The sequence below is a fragment of the Phyllobates terribilis genome, unplaced genomic scaffold (assembly GCF_046119375.1).
Source record: "Phyllobates terribilis strain yellow unplaced genomic scaffold, ASM4611937v1 Scaffold_12__6_contigs__length_324123572, whole genome shotgun sequence".
In the NCBI taxonomy this organism is placed as follows: Eukaryota; Metazoa; Chordata; class Amphibia; order Anura; family Dendrobatidae; genus Phyllobates; species Phyllobates terribilis.
The window spans coordinates 10,912,783-10,930,055 of record NW_027362772.1 but is presented as its reverse complement, the minus strand read 5'-3'; the positions used below and the strand labels follow the sequence as shown (position 1 = coordinate 10,930,055).

The window sequence follows — 17,273 nt, the reverse complement described above, 5'->3', positions numbered from 1 at the left end:
TTATGCCCCTTATGCAGTATGTATGATGCCCCCCAACAGTGTAATGCCCCCATTATGCCCCTTATGCAGTATGTATGATGCCCCCACACAGTGTAATGCCCCCATTATGCCCCTTATGCCGTATGTATGATGCCCCACACAGTGTAATGCCCCCATTATGCCCCTTATGCCGTATGTATGATGCCCCCACACAGTGTAATGCCCCCATTATGCCCCTTATGCAGTATGTATGATGCCCCCACACAGTGTAATGCCCCCATTATGCCCCTTATGCAGTATGTATGATGCCCCCACACAGTGTAATGCCCCCATTATGCCCCTTATGCAGTATGTATGATGCCCCCACACAGTGTAATGCCCCCATTATGCCCCTTATGCTTTATGTATGATGCCCCCACACAGTGTAATGCCCCCATTATGCCCCTTATGCAGTATGTATGATGCCCCCATTATGCCCCTTATGCAGTCTGTATGATGCCCCCATTATGCCCCTTATGCAGTATGTATGATGCCCCCATTATGCCCCTTATGCAGTATGTATGATGCCCCCACAGTACCGTCTGAGGTCCTGCAGTTGGAATAATCCCTCTGGAGTTGGTTTTCCCTTTGCCTGCTCCCCTCCATGTAGACCCTTGAGCATGTATACATGCATGTAGGGGAGCAGCCGGCCTTACTAGATATCGAGGATTTGTACAGTAATATTCGGCCTGAGGATGGTATCAGAGGAGTAAGACATTTCTTTATATCGAGATCAGTACAGTGCAGCAGACATAATGACTTCATGGAGGATCTTCTAAAGTTCACTCTTACTCATAACTTCTTTCTTTTTGACAGGAAGTACTTCCTCCAGCTCAGGGGTACTGCGATGGGGAACCCCTGTGCCCCCTCATATGCTAACCTATTCCTGGGCTGGTGGGAGGAAACCACAATATTCAGGGATGATCATGTTTGGGATCCATATACTGGGGTATAGATAAAAATGTCATTAATATATCATCTGGTCAAAGACGAGTGAACAATTTCTTGAATTTGTCAGGGAAATCAATAGAGTTGAGATTTACATCAGAGTTTAGTTATAACCAGTTGTCTTTCCTGGATGTACTAATCTAGAAAGAACTGGATGGGACCCTAGGGACCCTCATCTACCATTAACCTACAAGCACTAAACTATTGAAGTGAGATAGCCACCACCCCATCCCCCTAAAAAAGGAAAACCCCAGGGGCAATTTTTATGGTTGAGAAGGTACTGCTGTAATGTCACAAATTTTAATATACAGGCAATAGACCTGAACACCAGATTCAGGATTAAGGGTCCCCACAGTACATTTTGTATTCTGTTTGTAGAAAAGCGGGAGAGACAGACACCATTTTACACATTTATTTAAAAATAAGCAACACAGTTATACTTACCTAATGCCTCATGCCTTGTCCGCTTTAAATGAGAACAAATAAAAAACACCATAATAATCACCTGTCGGGCGTAATCCACTTCAGCAGTCACTAATGTGACTGCTCTACATGACAGCCGGCTACTTACTGACACAGTCAGTGTCTAAATAAATGACAGGCAGTGTGTGGTGCTGAGTTGCCATGAGAAAGTTCAGTTCAGCTGATGAACCCAAGTGATCTCATGGCACCGCCGCTGACCGCAGTGTGATTGTAAGTGTGTAGCCGGCTGCCTTGTTGAGCAGTCACATCAGTGACTGCTGATGTGGATTACATCCGACAGGCGAGTATTATGGTGGTTGTCATAGAAGTATTATGGTGGTTGTCATGTATGTATTAAGAAAATATTAAGAATTTCCCCTAACCCTCTCTTCACCCCTTTTCCCCTATAGTATTTGTCAGAGGAGAGGAGCTGACAATCCACCATCTGTCTGTATGCAAATTATCACCCACAGCAGAAGTAGCTAGGAGAAATGGTAGCACAAAAGGTGCTACAAACCCAATTAGCACTCGCAGGCGAAGTGGCTTGTAAGCAGATGCCAGTACTGAGAGTGGTGGCGAACCCAATTAACAGAGATTTGTGATAAATGTACATCTAGCCAAGGAAGATTAGTTCCCGGGAATTCAACAGAGCTCTGCAGCCGGACCGGAGTCGACACAAAATATGGAATAACTAAAGTTCCATAAGTTCGATAATAATGGGGCCCATATTTTTAGTGACAGGGTCAGTTAAGGAACAATATGCTTATTTTTCCCTTGATGTAAGCCCCTTCTGGAAGCTGTGGCGCAAAAGTAACAACCTGGCATACCACAGCTATATCGTGTGTGGTCTCTAACAGAAGGTAAATTCACAACGGAAAAAATTTGTATCATTTTCGGGCCTCTACGATCAACCAGCATTAAGTTATCACAAAAGCCAGATATTTTAATAAAAATGTGAAGGCAGCACATGGGGTATGTGGGCAGGTTTCACTCTTTGACATAAAAGAATCCACTGAGGGATGGATCAGTATTCATTGCCAGGGGGTATAGAGAGAGACTATAAGCAACGGATCATGTTCAATAACGTTCACATCAAAGTGGGGCGCCCCCCCCCCCCCTCCAGCTATATTGAATCGTCTCTGATCTTATAGTAAGTTTCTTCTTTAATCCTTATTATTTTGTGTAACTACATATGTATTGTATTGTCTCCTTTTGTAAAATCTCTGTATATTTTTCCTAAACAATGCCTCTCTTTTGGATTAAATATAAAATTTATTAGTTCTGTTTCTTTTTTCCCATTCCCCACGACAGCACCCATGGAGAGAGGGAACCGCCCCGAGGGCAGGAAACCACTACAGGTTTGAAAGGCGGAGCCCTCTACTATGCCTCAGTGGTTTCCTGTCCTCGAAGAGACCCTACAGCTCCTCAGGCGCTGCCGAGGGAGTGAAGATTCACCTCGGCGCTACTGCTCCCTTGTCAGTCCGGGTTTCCTGGCTCCTCTGGGGCATGCGGCGCTGTTCCGGATGCCGGCAGGCGAGTCGCATGCAAGCATCTCCGGGGCGGTGTGACGTCAGTTCCGGGGGAATGGTCTATTCTGGCAGAGTGCTTCCCTGGAATCCCCGCCTGCGTCTTGCGTCACATCCGGTGGCGCGAAGCTTTGCTGGGAGCCGGCCAGCAGTGGTCCCGGGGGCACGGCTTGATTTGGTTGGTGCGTCCCCGGGACAAGAGCGGGGGCGTCATCTGGGGGCACGGCCCGAGGGGCATAGTGCTTCCCCAGAGAACACCATGGGGGGTATCACGGGGGGGGAGGAGCAGGAAGTGGACATAAGCTCCCCCCCACCTCCATTCAGTGCTGCATCCCAAGAATGGAGGACACAGCTCAACCTGTAGAACCCATGGAAGCTGCCCCTCCGACCTGTGTAGTCCTGCGTCAGGTGGGGTAAGTCAGGGGTGAAACCCTGGGGAAAAAACTTTGTTAAAAGTACACTTTTTCTATACATTTCCTTTTGGGAAGACCTAGGAAGACTCAAGCCAAATTGAAACCTAAGGAATGTGCATTATGCAAATATAAACTAGAGTCAGCTTACACCAAAAAACTTTGTAAGGATTGTATAGAAAGAACTTTGTCAGCGGCGTTTCCCTCACTAATGGATATCATGCAGAGCATGATTAGAAGTGAAATTAAAAAATCGTTCAAAGGGTTCCAGTCCACAAAACCATCTCCCAGCTGATCCAAAGGGAATGGAAAAAAGCAGACAGGAAAGCTTATATTCCCAAGCTGATGAAGAGAAAATACCCTTTTGGAGCAGAGAACTCAGAGACCTGGGACAAAGCACCCAAGATAGATTTGGCGTTCTGCAAAGTCTTCAGGAACTCATCCCTCCCATTTGATGATGCTGGACTAAAAGACCCTCTTGATTGGAAAGTAGAGAGTTTTCTAAAAAGAGCTTGGGAGACAGGGGCCGCAGAATTTAAATCGAACATAGTGGCAACATGCACTGCGAGATCTTTAAGCGTGTGACTGGCTCAATTACAAGACCAGATCCGGAATAAATGCCCCAAAAACGAGATACTAGCCTGTATACCCAATTTAGCCAAAGCGGCAGACTTCCTTGCGAACGCCTCAGGAGACGCCGTCCGTCTAACAGCCCGAACCTGTGCCCTGTCAAATTCAGCCAGAAGAGCCCTCTGGTTAAAAAACTGGAAGGGCGACTTCGACTCAAAGTCCAGGCTTTTTGGTATTCCCTTCGAAGGGAATTACCTTATTGGGTCCTCTCTTGCCAAAATTCTGGACAAAACAGGAGACTCTAAAAAAGTTTCCCCAGTTAAGTACACCAAAATTCAAGAGGCCTTTTCGCACGTTCAGAAATGTGGGGGCGAAGCCAAAAGACTCGAAATGGAATGAACCAGAAAGAAACGGGAAAAACCTCACAGGTGGATCGTTTTTTGTCCGGGTTCCCAAAAAGAGCGAGAAGACAATGACGCCAGGTCCCCGGTAGGTGGAAGATTAAAACTCTTCTTCCCCGCCTGGGAAAGAATTTCCCTAAGTCCCTGGGTCCTGCACACAATACTAGAGGGGTTGAAATTAGAATTCCTTTCTCCCCCTCCAGACGCTTATATTGTCACCAGAATCCAACCTTCGGGTTTGGTACAGGATACCCTGGAACAGTAGGTTATGTCTCTAATCCAAAAAGGAGTTCTATCCTGTGGGAAAAGGGTTTTACAGCCCCTTATTCCTAAGATAAAAAACAGATCAGTCTTACAGGACCATCATAAACTTAAGGAACCTCAACAAGTTTCTGGTTCTCAAACGGTTCAAGATGGAAAACACCGAGTCAGTGATAAAACTTCTATTCCCAAAGTGCTTCATGGCCACTATAGATCTCAAAGATGCCTATTATCATGTTTCCATCTTTCAAGCTCATCACAGATTCCTAAGAGTGGCGGTCTACATTAAGGGCCATCTGACACATCTACAGTTCCAAGTGCCCCCCTTTTGGACTTTCCATGGCCCCAAGGGTCTTTACAAAAATAGTGGGGGAAATGTCAGCACACATAAGGGAAACTGACGTTTTATTCATCCCGTATCTGAACGACTTTCTTGTGGTAGGAAGATCAGAGTCCGAATGCAACCTGGAAGTCACAAAGGTTTTAAGTATCTTAGCCTCTTTAGGGTGGCTGATAAACTAAAAAAAAATTAAAGGCTCGAGCCAAAACAAAAACAAACCTTCTTAGGCACCTGGTTGGATTCAAGAAAACAAATGTCCTTCCTTCCAGAAGAAAAAAGGGAAAGACTAGAAAGACTAGCTTTAGAACTAATAAACAAACCAGAGACTACACTAAGAAGGGCCATGTCCACCTTGGGGTCCCTCCTGCATGCATCTCGACAGTAATTTGGGCAAGGTGTCATTTCAGACCTCTCCAATGGGATATCCTGAGAGTAGAACAGAAAGCAGGAGGGAACCTGAACACGCCAATAATGATATCCAAGGACACTCAACTATCAATGATGTGGTGGACAAACTAGTCAAATCTATCGCAAGGAGTCCCATGGGAAATAAAAAATCCCGTTATACTCACTACGGATGCAAGTTCCTGGGGTGTGGGTTGCCCTTGTAGAGGGAAGCATCCTGCAAGGGAGATGGCCTCGAGACTTGATAGATGCATATTCCAACAGGAAAGAGTTAGCAGCCATAGGATTAGCCTAACGACAAATCTTGCCAGTTGTAAAAGATCGTCATCTAAGAATCCTCTTAGACAACAAAACTGCAGTGGCCTATATAAACAAACAGGGGGGAACAAGAAGGTCTTATGGCAGAAACTCAAAAAATTATGTTGTTAGTGGAAGGAATTCTAAGTTCCATCTTGGCAGGCTATTTAAAGGCTTCAGAAAATATAAAAGCAGACTTCCTGAGTCGTCACAGGGTAGATCAGGACAAATGGTCCGTGAACTCAGGAATCTTCCAGAAAACAGTAGGTCTCTGGGGGGGTTCCAAAAATAGATCTTTTTGCGCACAAGCTGAACAAAAAAGTCCGCAAATTCTTCTTAGATCCAAAAGATCTCCCCTGTGGGGTAGACACCCTTCTCTTCAAATGGCCAGTAGGCCTGCTCTATGCCTTTCCCCCTGTACATCTAATTCCAGCAGTTCTCAGGGATGTACGTATGGAGAGGGCCGAGATAATTCTAGTGGCACCCTTTTGGCCCAGGAGAACATGGTTTTCCTGGGTTCGTCGCCTATCGGTGGCAACTCCGTGGGTACTCCCAGAGATTCCAGACCTCCTTTCCCAGGGTCCCATTCACCACCCAGACGTAAAGAAGCTTGGCGCTTGAGCGGCAACTTCTGAAAGCTAAAGGGTGCTCGGGGAGAGTGATTTCCACACTTGTTAAAGCAAGGAAGAAAATGTCAACTATATATTATAGAATATGGAGTAAATTTCTAATTTTTTTCAGGAATAAATCCTTTAAAAAAACAAGGGGTACCATACGTGGGGATTTTAGAATTCCTGCAAAAAGGTTGGGAGATGGGGCTAAAAAAGAGTACCCTTAAGGTTCACTCTGCAGCTTTAGGGGCCCTTTTTGGAGGAGACCTCTCGTCCCACCCCTTGATAGTAAAATTCTTTAGAGCACTTAGCCGCTCGGAATCTGTTCCAAAACCGAGAACAGCCCCCTGGGACTTAAACCTAGTCCTCAAAGCTCTTACCAAGACTCCCTTTGAGCCCGTATCAGATTGTTCTCTTAAAAATTTGACACTTGTAATAGCCACCAGGAGTGCCGTTTTATCAGCTAGGCGGGTAGGAGAGATTCAGGCCCTATCAGTAAATCAGCCCTTCACTCAAATCCTATCAGATAGGGTTATTCTTTCCCCGGACCCTGCCTTCCTTCCAAAGGTAGTGTCCTCTTTTCATAGATCACAGGATATAGTTTTAAAGTCATTCTGCGAGAACCCTAAAAATGAGGGGGAAAGGGAGTTCCACACCCTAGATGTCAGGGAGTCCATCACCTGCGGCCATATCACAATCGTGTGATCACCATTTTGCCTCTAGACCACAGTATAACAGGTATACACTATCCCTATTTAATTATTTTTCCTACTATATCATCAGTAGTCTTTTTGACATTGTTGGATTGGCCAGTGGTGTACTAATGTGATTGTATGCTGAAGGGGAGTGTGGTAATAGGATTTAATTATTATTATTATTATTATTATTATTTATTATAGCACCATTTATTCCATGGCACTTTACATGTGAAAGGGGTATACATAGCAAAAACAATTACAATAATTTTGAACAATAAAAGTCAGTGACTGGTGCAAGAGGAAAGAGGACCCTGAGCGAGGGCTCACAACCTACAAGGGATGGGTGAGGATACAGTAGGTGAGGGTAGAACTGGTCGTGCAGCAGTATGGTGGAGTGGTGGTTACTGCAGGTTGTACGCTTGTTGGAAGAGGTAGGTCTTCAGGTTCCTTTTGAAGGTTTCCACAGTAGGTGAGAGTCTGATATGTTGAGGTAGAGAGTTCCAGAGTAGGGAGGATGCACGGGAGAAATCTTGTATGCGATTGTGGGAAGAAGAGATAAGAGGGTAGTAGAGAAGGAGATCTTGTGAGAATCGGAGGTTGTGTGCAGGTAAGTACCAGGAGACTAGGTCACAGATGTATGGAGGAGACCAGTTGTGGATGGCTTTTTATGCCATGGTTAGGGTTTTGAACCAGAGTCTCTGGGTAATGGGGAGCCAGTGAAGGGATTGACAGAAAGGAGAGGCCGGGGGGAATAGCGGGGGGACAGGTGGGTTAGTCGGGCAGCAGAGTTTAGGATAGATTGGATGTGTGCGAGAGTGTTAGAGGGGAGGCCACAGAGCAGGAGGTTGCAGTAGTCGAGGCGGTAGATGATGAAGGCGTGCACTAGTGTTTTTGCAGATTTATGGCTGAGGAATGTGCGGATCCAGGAGATTGTTTTGAGTTGGAGTTGGCAGGAAGTGGAAAGGGCTTGGATATATGGTTTGAAGGAGAGGTCAGAGTCCAGGGTTACCCCAAGGCAGCGAGCTTGCGGGACTGGGGAGAGTGAGCAGCCATTGACTATGATGGATTCGTCAGATGAGGGGGTTGAGTGAGATGGTGGAAAGATGATGAATTCAGTTTTATCCATGTTAAGTTTTAAAAATCTGTCAGAGAAGAAGGATGAAATAGCGGACAGACATTGTGGGATTCTGATGAGTAAGCAGGTGATATCAGATCCAGAGAGATAGATCTGTGTGTCATCAGCATAGAGATGATACTGAAACCCATGGGACTCTGTGAGCTGTCCCAGGCCATAGATTGAGAAGAGCAGAGGTCCTAGAACTGAACCTCGGGGGACACGGACAGATAGGGGGTGAGATGAGGAGGTGGTGTTTAAGTGGAAGACACAATGTCCGGTCTGTTAGGTATGAAGAGCTCCAAGATAGGGCCAAGTCTGTGATGCCAAGACATAAGAGAGTCTGTGGTAAGAGGGAATGGTCCACTGTGTCAAAGGCCGATGACAGGTCCAGGAGGAGGAGGACAGAGTAGTGTCGCTTGGATTTGGCAGTTAGTAGGTCGTTGGTGACTTTAGTCAGAGGAGTTTCAGTAGAATGGTGCGGTCGGAAGCCAGATTGTAAGCGGTCAAAGAGGGAGCAGGAGGAGAGGTGGGAGGACAGTTCAGAATGGACGTGTTGTTCCAGTAGTTTTGAGGCATCGGGGAGAAGTGATATGGGGCAATAGCTAGTCAGAGGATAGGTCAAGGGAGGGATTTTTGAGGATGGGTGTGATGGAGACATGTTTGAAACATGAGGGGAAGATACCAGTTGTGACAGATTGAAAAGGTGGGTTAGGTTTGGGATGAAGACTGTGGTGAGGTTTGGGGTGAGGTGGGACGTATTGGGTCAAGTTCGAAGGTGGCGAGGAGTAAAAAGGAAACTTGATCGTCCGTAATGGTGAAGAAGCTGGTTTTGGAGGAGGGGCTGTGGGGTCTTTAGGCAAGAGCTTTGTCTGATGGTGTCAATCTTCTGCTTGAAGAATGAGGCAAAGTCTTCGGCTGATATGAGAGGAGAGGGAGGAGAGAATTAAAAGTGTTGAATAGCTGCTTAGGGTTGTGAAACAGGGAGAGGATATGAGAGATGAGAAGTAGGTTTGTTTTGCTGCAGTAAGTGTGGAATTGAAAGAATTGAGGGACTATTTGAATGCAATGAAATGCTCATTGGAGTGGGACCTTTTCCATCTCTGCTCGGCAACCCTGGAGGCCCTTCGTAGTTCTTTAGTCAGGTTGGTGTGCCAGGGTTGCCTTTTGAGTATGCGAGCTGTGGTATGCGTGGGGGGGTCTGTCACGGGTGTGTCAGAGGTGACAGTCGCCCTGCAGTGGTTTGCAGGAGATCTCCACGTTTGGCAATGCAGACAGCTGCCTAGATAGGAGGCTGTGTTTAGGACCCAGCGACTACCTCCCTTTAGTCTGGGTGTATTTTTACCTGGTGTGTCTAGGTGGGCGTCGCCAGTTATACTCATTTCTACTTGGAACTTGGCTGAAGTAGCATCACGTCCTTTCTGGAGTCTTTAGGCCGTTTGCCCTATTGGAGTTTCTTCTAAGCTAAGTTGTTATTCCCTTGTGTTGTCTTCCCCTTTTTGTCTTTAGAGTGCTAGCGGAGGTTGACTAGTGCACATCTCCTTCCACCCCCAGCTATAGCCTTACACCATGGATAGTAGGGTGAGGCACGTGATCGGCGACAGCTGTGGAGGCTGTATAGGGATGTTAGGGGGAGACAGGGTGATGCTAGTCCAGATTAGGAGGTCACCTCTTCCCCCTTTCACTAGTGTCTGGGCTCCCTTTCCCTTTCCCCTCTGTGTTGCACTCACACCTGGCGTGACTCTCTGTGTTGCACTCACATCTAGAGTGACAGGGTCGACTGAGTTGAGAGCTGCAGCTGTTGTAGTAGTAATATATAAAGTGGCAGCAGCATCTGCATCGTGTAATGAACTTATGCCTGTAAGAGGGCGGAGGGATTCAGAGAGTGAGTGTAGGTCAAGGTGTTTGAGATTTCTGCGAAGGTCTGCAAGTTTGTGGAGTAAGGATTGTTCACCTGGAGAGGAGAGGGAAGAGAATGTAAGTAGGTTGTGGTCAGACAGGGGGAGAGGTGAGTTAGAGAAGTTAGGGAACAGAGGTGGGTGAAGATGAGGCCTAGTGTGTGTCCATCTTTGTGAGTGGGGGCAGAAGACCATTGAGCAAGGCCGAAGGAGGAAGTGAGGGATAGAAGCTTAGAGGCAGATGAGTTGGAAGTGTCAATGGGGATGTTGAAGTCACCCATGATGATAGTGGGGATGTCAGCGGAAAGGAAATGAAGCAGCCAGGTGGTGAAGTGGTCAAAGAAAGTGGTGGCCGGTTGGAGGGGGAGTAGATGCGCACAGAATGCACCTGAAAGGAGGGGAGAGTAACGGAGGATGGCAGTGGGATTTGGGTGATGGAGCGGTAATCTGACAGGAGAAAACCTACTCTTCCACCATGGTTGGCGTTGGAGCGGGGTGTGTAAGAAAGATGGAATCCACCGTACGAAAGTGCAGCTGGAGAGGCCGTGTCAGAGGGCTTGAGCCACATTTCAGTGATGCAGAGTAAGGAAAGTTTGGTAGTAATGAAAAGATCATGGATGTAGGAACATTTGTTGCAGAGGGAGCGAGCGTTGATGTTTATAATTATCTGTACTATACAAATATTTCCTGTGTGATCTCTGGGTGATACGCACATCCTTTTTTCATGTGCATGTCACGATCTCTGTCGCCATTTCCAATTACCTGTATTATGTAGATTTTATACATTCCTTAATAAAGACTTTATCTTTTATATGATACTCTGTCATTTGGGATTTTTTTGATAATTTTTTTTTTCAGCCCGTGGTTCTGATGTTTTCTAGCGATTTTGTCCCCTTACTCTGTAGTCCACAAGTGCACCTAATCAGAGGATTTTTCTGTACAATAATTATTATGAAGCACCTATACTGGTTGAGTAGCTTAATTATTTCTCCCTTTCTCAGCAATTGCCCAATTAGCAGCTTAGAGAGGCCTGTCTGTTTTTTTTCACTCGGTGCTGCATGCAACTGTACCTCTGACAGAGAGGGTCTTGAAGAGTGGGATGCTGGTGTAAAAATTTATCAATGTAGAGGGGATAACCCTTATCCATTAGTGGGTGCATCAATTCCCACACAGTTATCCCACTTGTTAATTTGGACGTCCTTTCCTTCTTAGACCCTAAATCTGTGGGTGTACCCTGTGGTACTCTCGCACATCTTTTACAGTTTATCTCCGTACCTAGCCCTCTTACTGGGCAAGTACACCGCGTGCAGAATTATTAGGCAAATGCGTATTTTGATCACTTTGATACTTTTTATACATGTTGTCCTACTCCAAGCTGCATAGGCTTGAGAGCCAACTACCAATTAAGTAAATCTGGTGATGTGCATCTCTGTAATGAGGAGGGGTGTTGTCTAATGACATCAACACCCTATATAAAGTGTGCTTAATTATTAGGCAACTTCCTTTCCTTTGGCAAAATGGGTCAGAAGAGAGATTTGACGGTCACTGAAAAGTCCAAAATTGTGAGCTGTCTTGCAGAGGGAAGCAGCAGTCTTGAAATTTCCAAACTTTTGAAGCGTGATCACCGAACAATCAAGCGTTTCATGGCAAATAGCCAACAGGGTCGCAAGAAGCGTGTTGGCCAAAAAAGGCGCAAAATAACTGCCCATGAATTGAGGAAAATCAAGCGTGAAGCTGCCAAGATGCCATACGCCACTAGTTTTGCCATATTTCAGAGCTGCAACGTTACTGGAGTATCAAAAAGCACAAAGTGTGCGATACTCAGGGACATGGCCAAGGTAAGGAAGGCTGAAAAACGACCACCTTTGAACAAGAAACATAAGATAAAACATCAAGAATGGGCCAAGAAATATCTTAAGACTGATTTTTCAAAGGTTTTATGGACTGATGAAATGAGAGTGACTCGTGATGGGCCAGATGGATGGGCCAGAGGCTGGATCTCTAAAGGGCAGAGAGCTCAACTCCGACTCAGACGCCAGCAAGGTGGAGGTGGGGTACTGGTATGGGCTGGTGTCATCAAAGATGAACTTGTGGGACCTTTTCGGGTTGAGGATGGAGTGAAGTTCAACTCCCAGACCTACTGCCAGTTTCTGGAAGACAACTTCTTCAAGCAGTGGTACAGGAAGAAGTCGGTATCGTTCAAGAAAAAGATGATTTTCCTGCAGGACAATGCTCCATCACATGCATTCAACTACTCCACAGCGTGGCTGGCCAGTAAAGGTCTAAAAGAAGAAAAAATAATGACATTGCCCCCTTGTTCACCTGATCTGAATCCCATAGAGAACCTGTGGTCCATCATAAAATTTGAGATCTACAGGGAGGGAAAACAGTACACCTCTCTGAACAGTGTCTGGGAGGCTGTGGTGGCTGCTGCACGCAATGGTGATCGAAAACAGATCAAGCAACTGACCGAATCTATGAATGGAAGGCTGTTTCATAAAGAAAGGTGGCTATACTGATCACTAATTTTTTTTGTTTTTGCATGTCAGAAATGTTTATTTCTAAATTTTGTGCACTGATATTGGCTTACCTGGTGAAAATAAATAAGTGAGATGGGATTATATTTGGTTTTTATTAAGTTGCCTAGTAATTCTGCACAGTAATAGTTACCTGCACAAACAGATATCCTCCTAAAATAGCCAAATCTAAAAAAATCCCACTCCAACTTCCAAAAATATTAAGCTCGGATATTTATGAGTCTTTTGGGTTGATTGAGAACATAGTTGTTGATCAATAATAAAAATAATCCTCTAAAATACAACTTGCCTAATAATTCTGCACACAGTGTATTGTCGGAAATTTAACCTCCCTTTGAAATGAACCAGAGATTCATCTATAGAGATGTCCCTTTGGGGGTTGTATGCCTCAGCAAATTTTTTGCTGAAGTGTTCAACTACTGGCCGAATTGTGTATAGACAATCAAAGTTAGGATCGTCTCAGGAGGACACAGCGCATTATCACTATAAGGCCACGGCCCCACTATCCGTATTCGGTCAGTATTTTTTCTCAGGAGTGGGAGCCAAAACCAGGAGTGGGTGATAAATGCAGAATTGGTGACTTGTTTCTATTATACCTTTTCTCTGATTTGTTCCTCACCTGGTTTTGGCTCCCACTCCTAAGAAAAAATACTGACCAAATACTGATAGTGGGGCTGGGGCCTAATGCAAACATTTTTTTCATAGCCAAACAGAATACCGGTGTGCTGTAGAGAATATCAGTACTCCAGTATTGCCGAATCTCTGGTTTTCTAGCTATGCCCATATGCAGCACCATGCTTCAAAATGTCCTAATCTCTGCTTCATTTACAGGGGGGCCACCTGGCTTATGCTGACGTGGGATTTTTGGTAAAAAATTGATGGGAATAAAATATGTCTGGGCCACCATAAGATTTACTATTTCCTCTCTGAAAAAGAATTTGAAAAAGTCAATTTCAGTGAGGCATGTAACATCAAATTGGATTCCTGAGCTTCCGATGAAATCCAGAATATCAGGCTGATCATTTTTGGGGGGTGCAGGCCATATGAGATTGATTGCGGAAGGGATTGCCTAGGTCCTAAGGCGCCTTGTTGGGGGTCCTTCCTCACTAGATGAGGAGGAATAGAGGAATGTGGGATCCATTACCGATTCCAGTGTCAGTAAATGATTCGAGAATTAGCGTTATGGACGATGAGTCTATGAGAAACGTGTTCAGCTGCCGACTCCGAGGAAGAAACTGCTTCTTGTCTGTAGCCTAAAATATATAGGTTTTATTAGTTTGATGTATAGAAGAAAACTAAATACTTTAAAATAATAAATCTCATATGTTTCCCTTATTATCTGCAGTAATTGTATTATTATACAGGATTTTTATGCTGTTTCATCAGCTCATCATCTTCTCTCTACAGTGTCGGATCCTCTCAGTGAAAATCTTCTATATGAGAGAATTTTCCTGATTTACCTATCAAAGATGGATATGAGCAGAGACAAGATGGCGGAGAGGATATTACACCTCACCCTAGAGATCCTCTTCCGGCTTACTGGAGAGGTGAGAGATTCTGATAACGTCAGAGGTGAGGACTCTGGAAATGTCTGTAGTGAGATTTATTAATGTGTCTCTCCATAACTAGGATTACACAGTAGTGAAGAAGACCTCTAGTGAGCGCTGTCAGGACCCTGTGTCTGAGGAATGGGGAAGACCCCTGAGCCCAATCACGAGACCTCTATCTAACATCCTGATACATGAGGACATCAATGACCAGAAGATCCTACAACTCACCTACAAGATGATTGAGCTGCTGACTGGAGAGGTGATACTGCTGGGAATGCTGGGACATTATACAGTAACGCTATGGAGGGATCGGGGGGATGACGGTATCATTGTATGTTTCAGATTCCTATAAGGTGTCAGGATGTCGCTGTCTATTTCTCCATGGAGGAGTGGGAGTATTTAGAAGGACACAAATATCTGTACATGGACGTCATGATGGAGGTTCCCCAGCCCCTCACATCATCAGGTAATAGACAGGACTAAATACACACGGCCTATAATTATCTGTATGTAAAGAATGAATTCAGTCCCTGTATGTGTTTCCTCCAGATCCATCCAGTAAGAGGACAACACCAGAGAGATGTCCCCGTCCTCTTCTTCCACAGGACTGTAAACTAGAAGATCCCAATGTTCCTCAGGATCATCAGGTAGATGAAGAGAAGGTGTCATGAGATCTCCCCTATGATGTGTAGACGGCTGTGAAGGTCTTGTGCTCAGTCTTGTTTTATCCACCAGTATTATATGGTTTATATTTGTGTAATGAGAACGGTGGCGATGGCAGGATTAGAGCTGATCATAGATGTGACTTTTCCATCTGTCTGTGACTTTTATAATATTTGTTTCAGGGTGAAGATCTGACCCATACTAATACTACAGAGACATATTTTAGGGATGATGAGCGGTGTAAGGAGGAGATTCCGACATATGACTACCCAGGTGAGTAGTAACCACTAAATGCAGAGAAGTCACAGATTTTACTCAGTCACCGGCTGTGGCTGCTTTATCGACGGTGTAGTCCGTCGAAACATGAGTTGTGTCTCTCTCGCCTATACTCCTTGGTTGTCCAACGAACTGTGACCTCTGCCGCCAGCGTTTTCAGATGGGAATTTTTTTAATAGTTCTGCAACAAGGGCATCCTGGTACTGCCCCATTTTTGTAGACCTGTCCGCCGCATGAATAAGAGATAGAAAGTTCTCCTTGTAGCGTGGGTCTAGAAGTGTCAAAGTTAGGATCGTCTCAGGAGGACACAGCGCATTATCACTATAAGGCCACGGCCCCACTATCCGTATTCGGTCAGTATTTTTTCTCAGGAGTGGGAGCCAAAACCAGGAGTGGGTGATAAATGCAGAATTGGTGACTTGTTTCTATTATACCTTTTCTTGGATTGTTCCTCACCTGGTTTTGGGTCCCACTCCTGAGAAAAAATACTGACCGAATACTGACCAAATACTGATAGTGGGGCTGGGGCCTAATGCAAACATTTTTTCCATAGCCAAACAGAATACCAGTGTGCTGTAGAGAATATCAGTACTCCAGTATTGCCGAATCTCTGGTTTTCTAGCTATGCCCATATGCAGAACCATGCTCCAAAATGTCCTAATCTCTGCTTCATTTACAGGGGTCCACCTGGCATATGCTGACGTGGGATTTTGATTAAAAAATGGATGGGCATACAAATTTGTCTGGGCCACCATAAGATTTACTATTTCCTCTCTGAAAAATAATTTGAAAAAGTCAATTTCAGTGAGGCGTGTAACAGCAAATTGGATTCCTCAGCTTCCGATGAAATCCAGAATATCAGGCTGATCATTTTTGGGGGGTGCAGGCCATATGAGATTGATTGCGGAAGAGATTGCCTAGGTCCTAAGGCGCCTTGTTGGGGGTCCTTCCTCACTAGATGAGGAGGAATAGAGGAATGTGGAATCCATTACCGATTCCAGTGTCAGTAAATGATTCGAGAATTAGTGTTATGGACGATGTGTCTATGAGAAACGTGTTCAGCTGCCGACTCCGAGGAAGAAACTGCTTCTTGTCTGTAGCCTAAAATATATAGGTTTTATTAGTTTGATGTATAGAAGAAAACTAAATACTTTAAAATAATAAATCTCATATGTTTCCCTTATTATCTGCAGTAATTGTATTATTATACAGGATTTTTATGATGTTACATCGGCTCATCTTCTTCTCTCTACAGTATTGTATCCTCTCAGTGGATATCTTCTATGTAACAGAATTTTCCTGATTTACCCATCAAAGATGGACATGGGCAGAGACAAGATGGCGGAGAGGATATTACACCTCACCCTAGAGATCCTCTTCCGGCTTACTGGAGAGGTGAGAGATTCTGATGACGTCACATTACATCATTCTTATCTATTGGAATTACAGATGGACAGAACTGGAGAGGTGAGGACTCTGGAAATGTCTGTAGTGAGATTTATTAATGTGTCTCTCCATAACCAGGATTACACAGTAGTGAAGAAGACCTCTAGTGAGCGCTGTCAGGACCCTGTGTCTGAGGAATGGGGAAGACCCAAGCGCCCAATCACGGGGCCTCCACCTCACCCCCTCATACATAAGAACATCAATGACCAGATTCTAGAACTCACCTACAAGATGATTGAGCTCCTGACTGGAGAGGTGACACTGCTGGGAATGCTGGGACATTATATATACAGTAACGTTATGGAGGGATCGAGGGGATGACGGTATCATTGTATGTGTCATGTTCCTATGAGGTGTCAGGATATCGCCATCTATTTCTCCATGGAGGAGTGGGAGTATTTAGAAGGACGCAAAGATCTGTACAAGAACGTCATGATGGAGGTTCCCCAGCCCCTCACATCACCAGGTAATAGACAGGACTAAATACACACGGCCTATAATTATCTGTATGTAAAGAATGAATTCAGTCCCTATATGTGTTTTCCCCAGATCTATCCAGTAAGAGGACAACACCAGAGAGATGTCCCCGTCCTCTTCCTCCACAGGACTGTAAACAAGAAGATCCCAATGTTCCTCAGGATCATCAGGTAGATGGAGAGAAGATGTCATGAGATCTCCCCTATGATGTGTAGACGGCTGTGAAGGTCTTGTGCTCAGTCTTGTTTTATCCACCAGTATTATATGTTTTATACATGTGTAATGAGAACGGTGGAGATAACAGGATTAGAGCTGATCATAGATGGGACTTCTCCATCTGTCTGTGACTTTTACAATATTTGTTT

General features: G+C 45.0%; 1 protein-coding gene and 1 pseudogene across 1 annotated transcript in view; both read left to right on the top strand.

Moving 5' to 3' along the window:
• LOC141171898 (uncharacterized) overlaps positions 1–17,273 on the top strand; it is an 819,676-nt gene that overhangs the window by 234,394 nt on the left and 568,009 nt on the right. The window lies entirely within an intron of this gene.
• LOC141172901 (uncharacterized) overlaps positions 1–17,273 on the top strand; it is a 71,653-nt pseudogene that overhangs the window by 49,172 nt on the left and 5,208 nt on the right.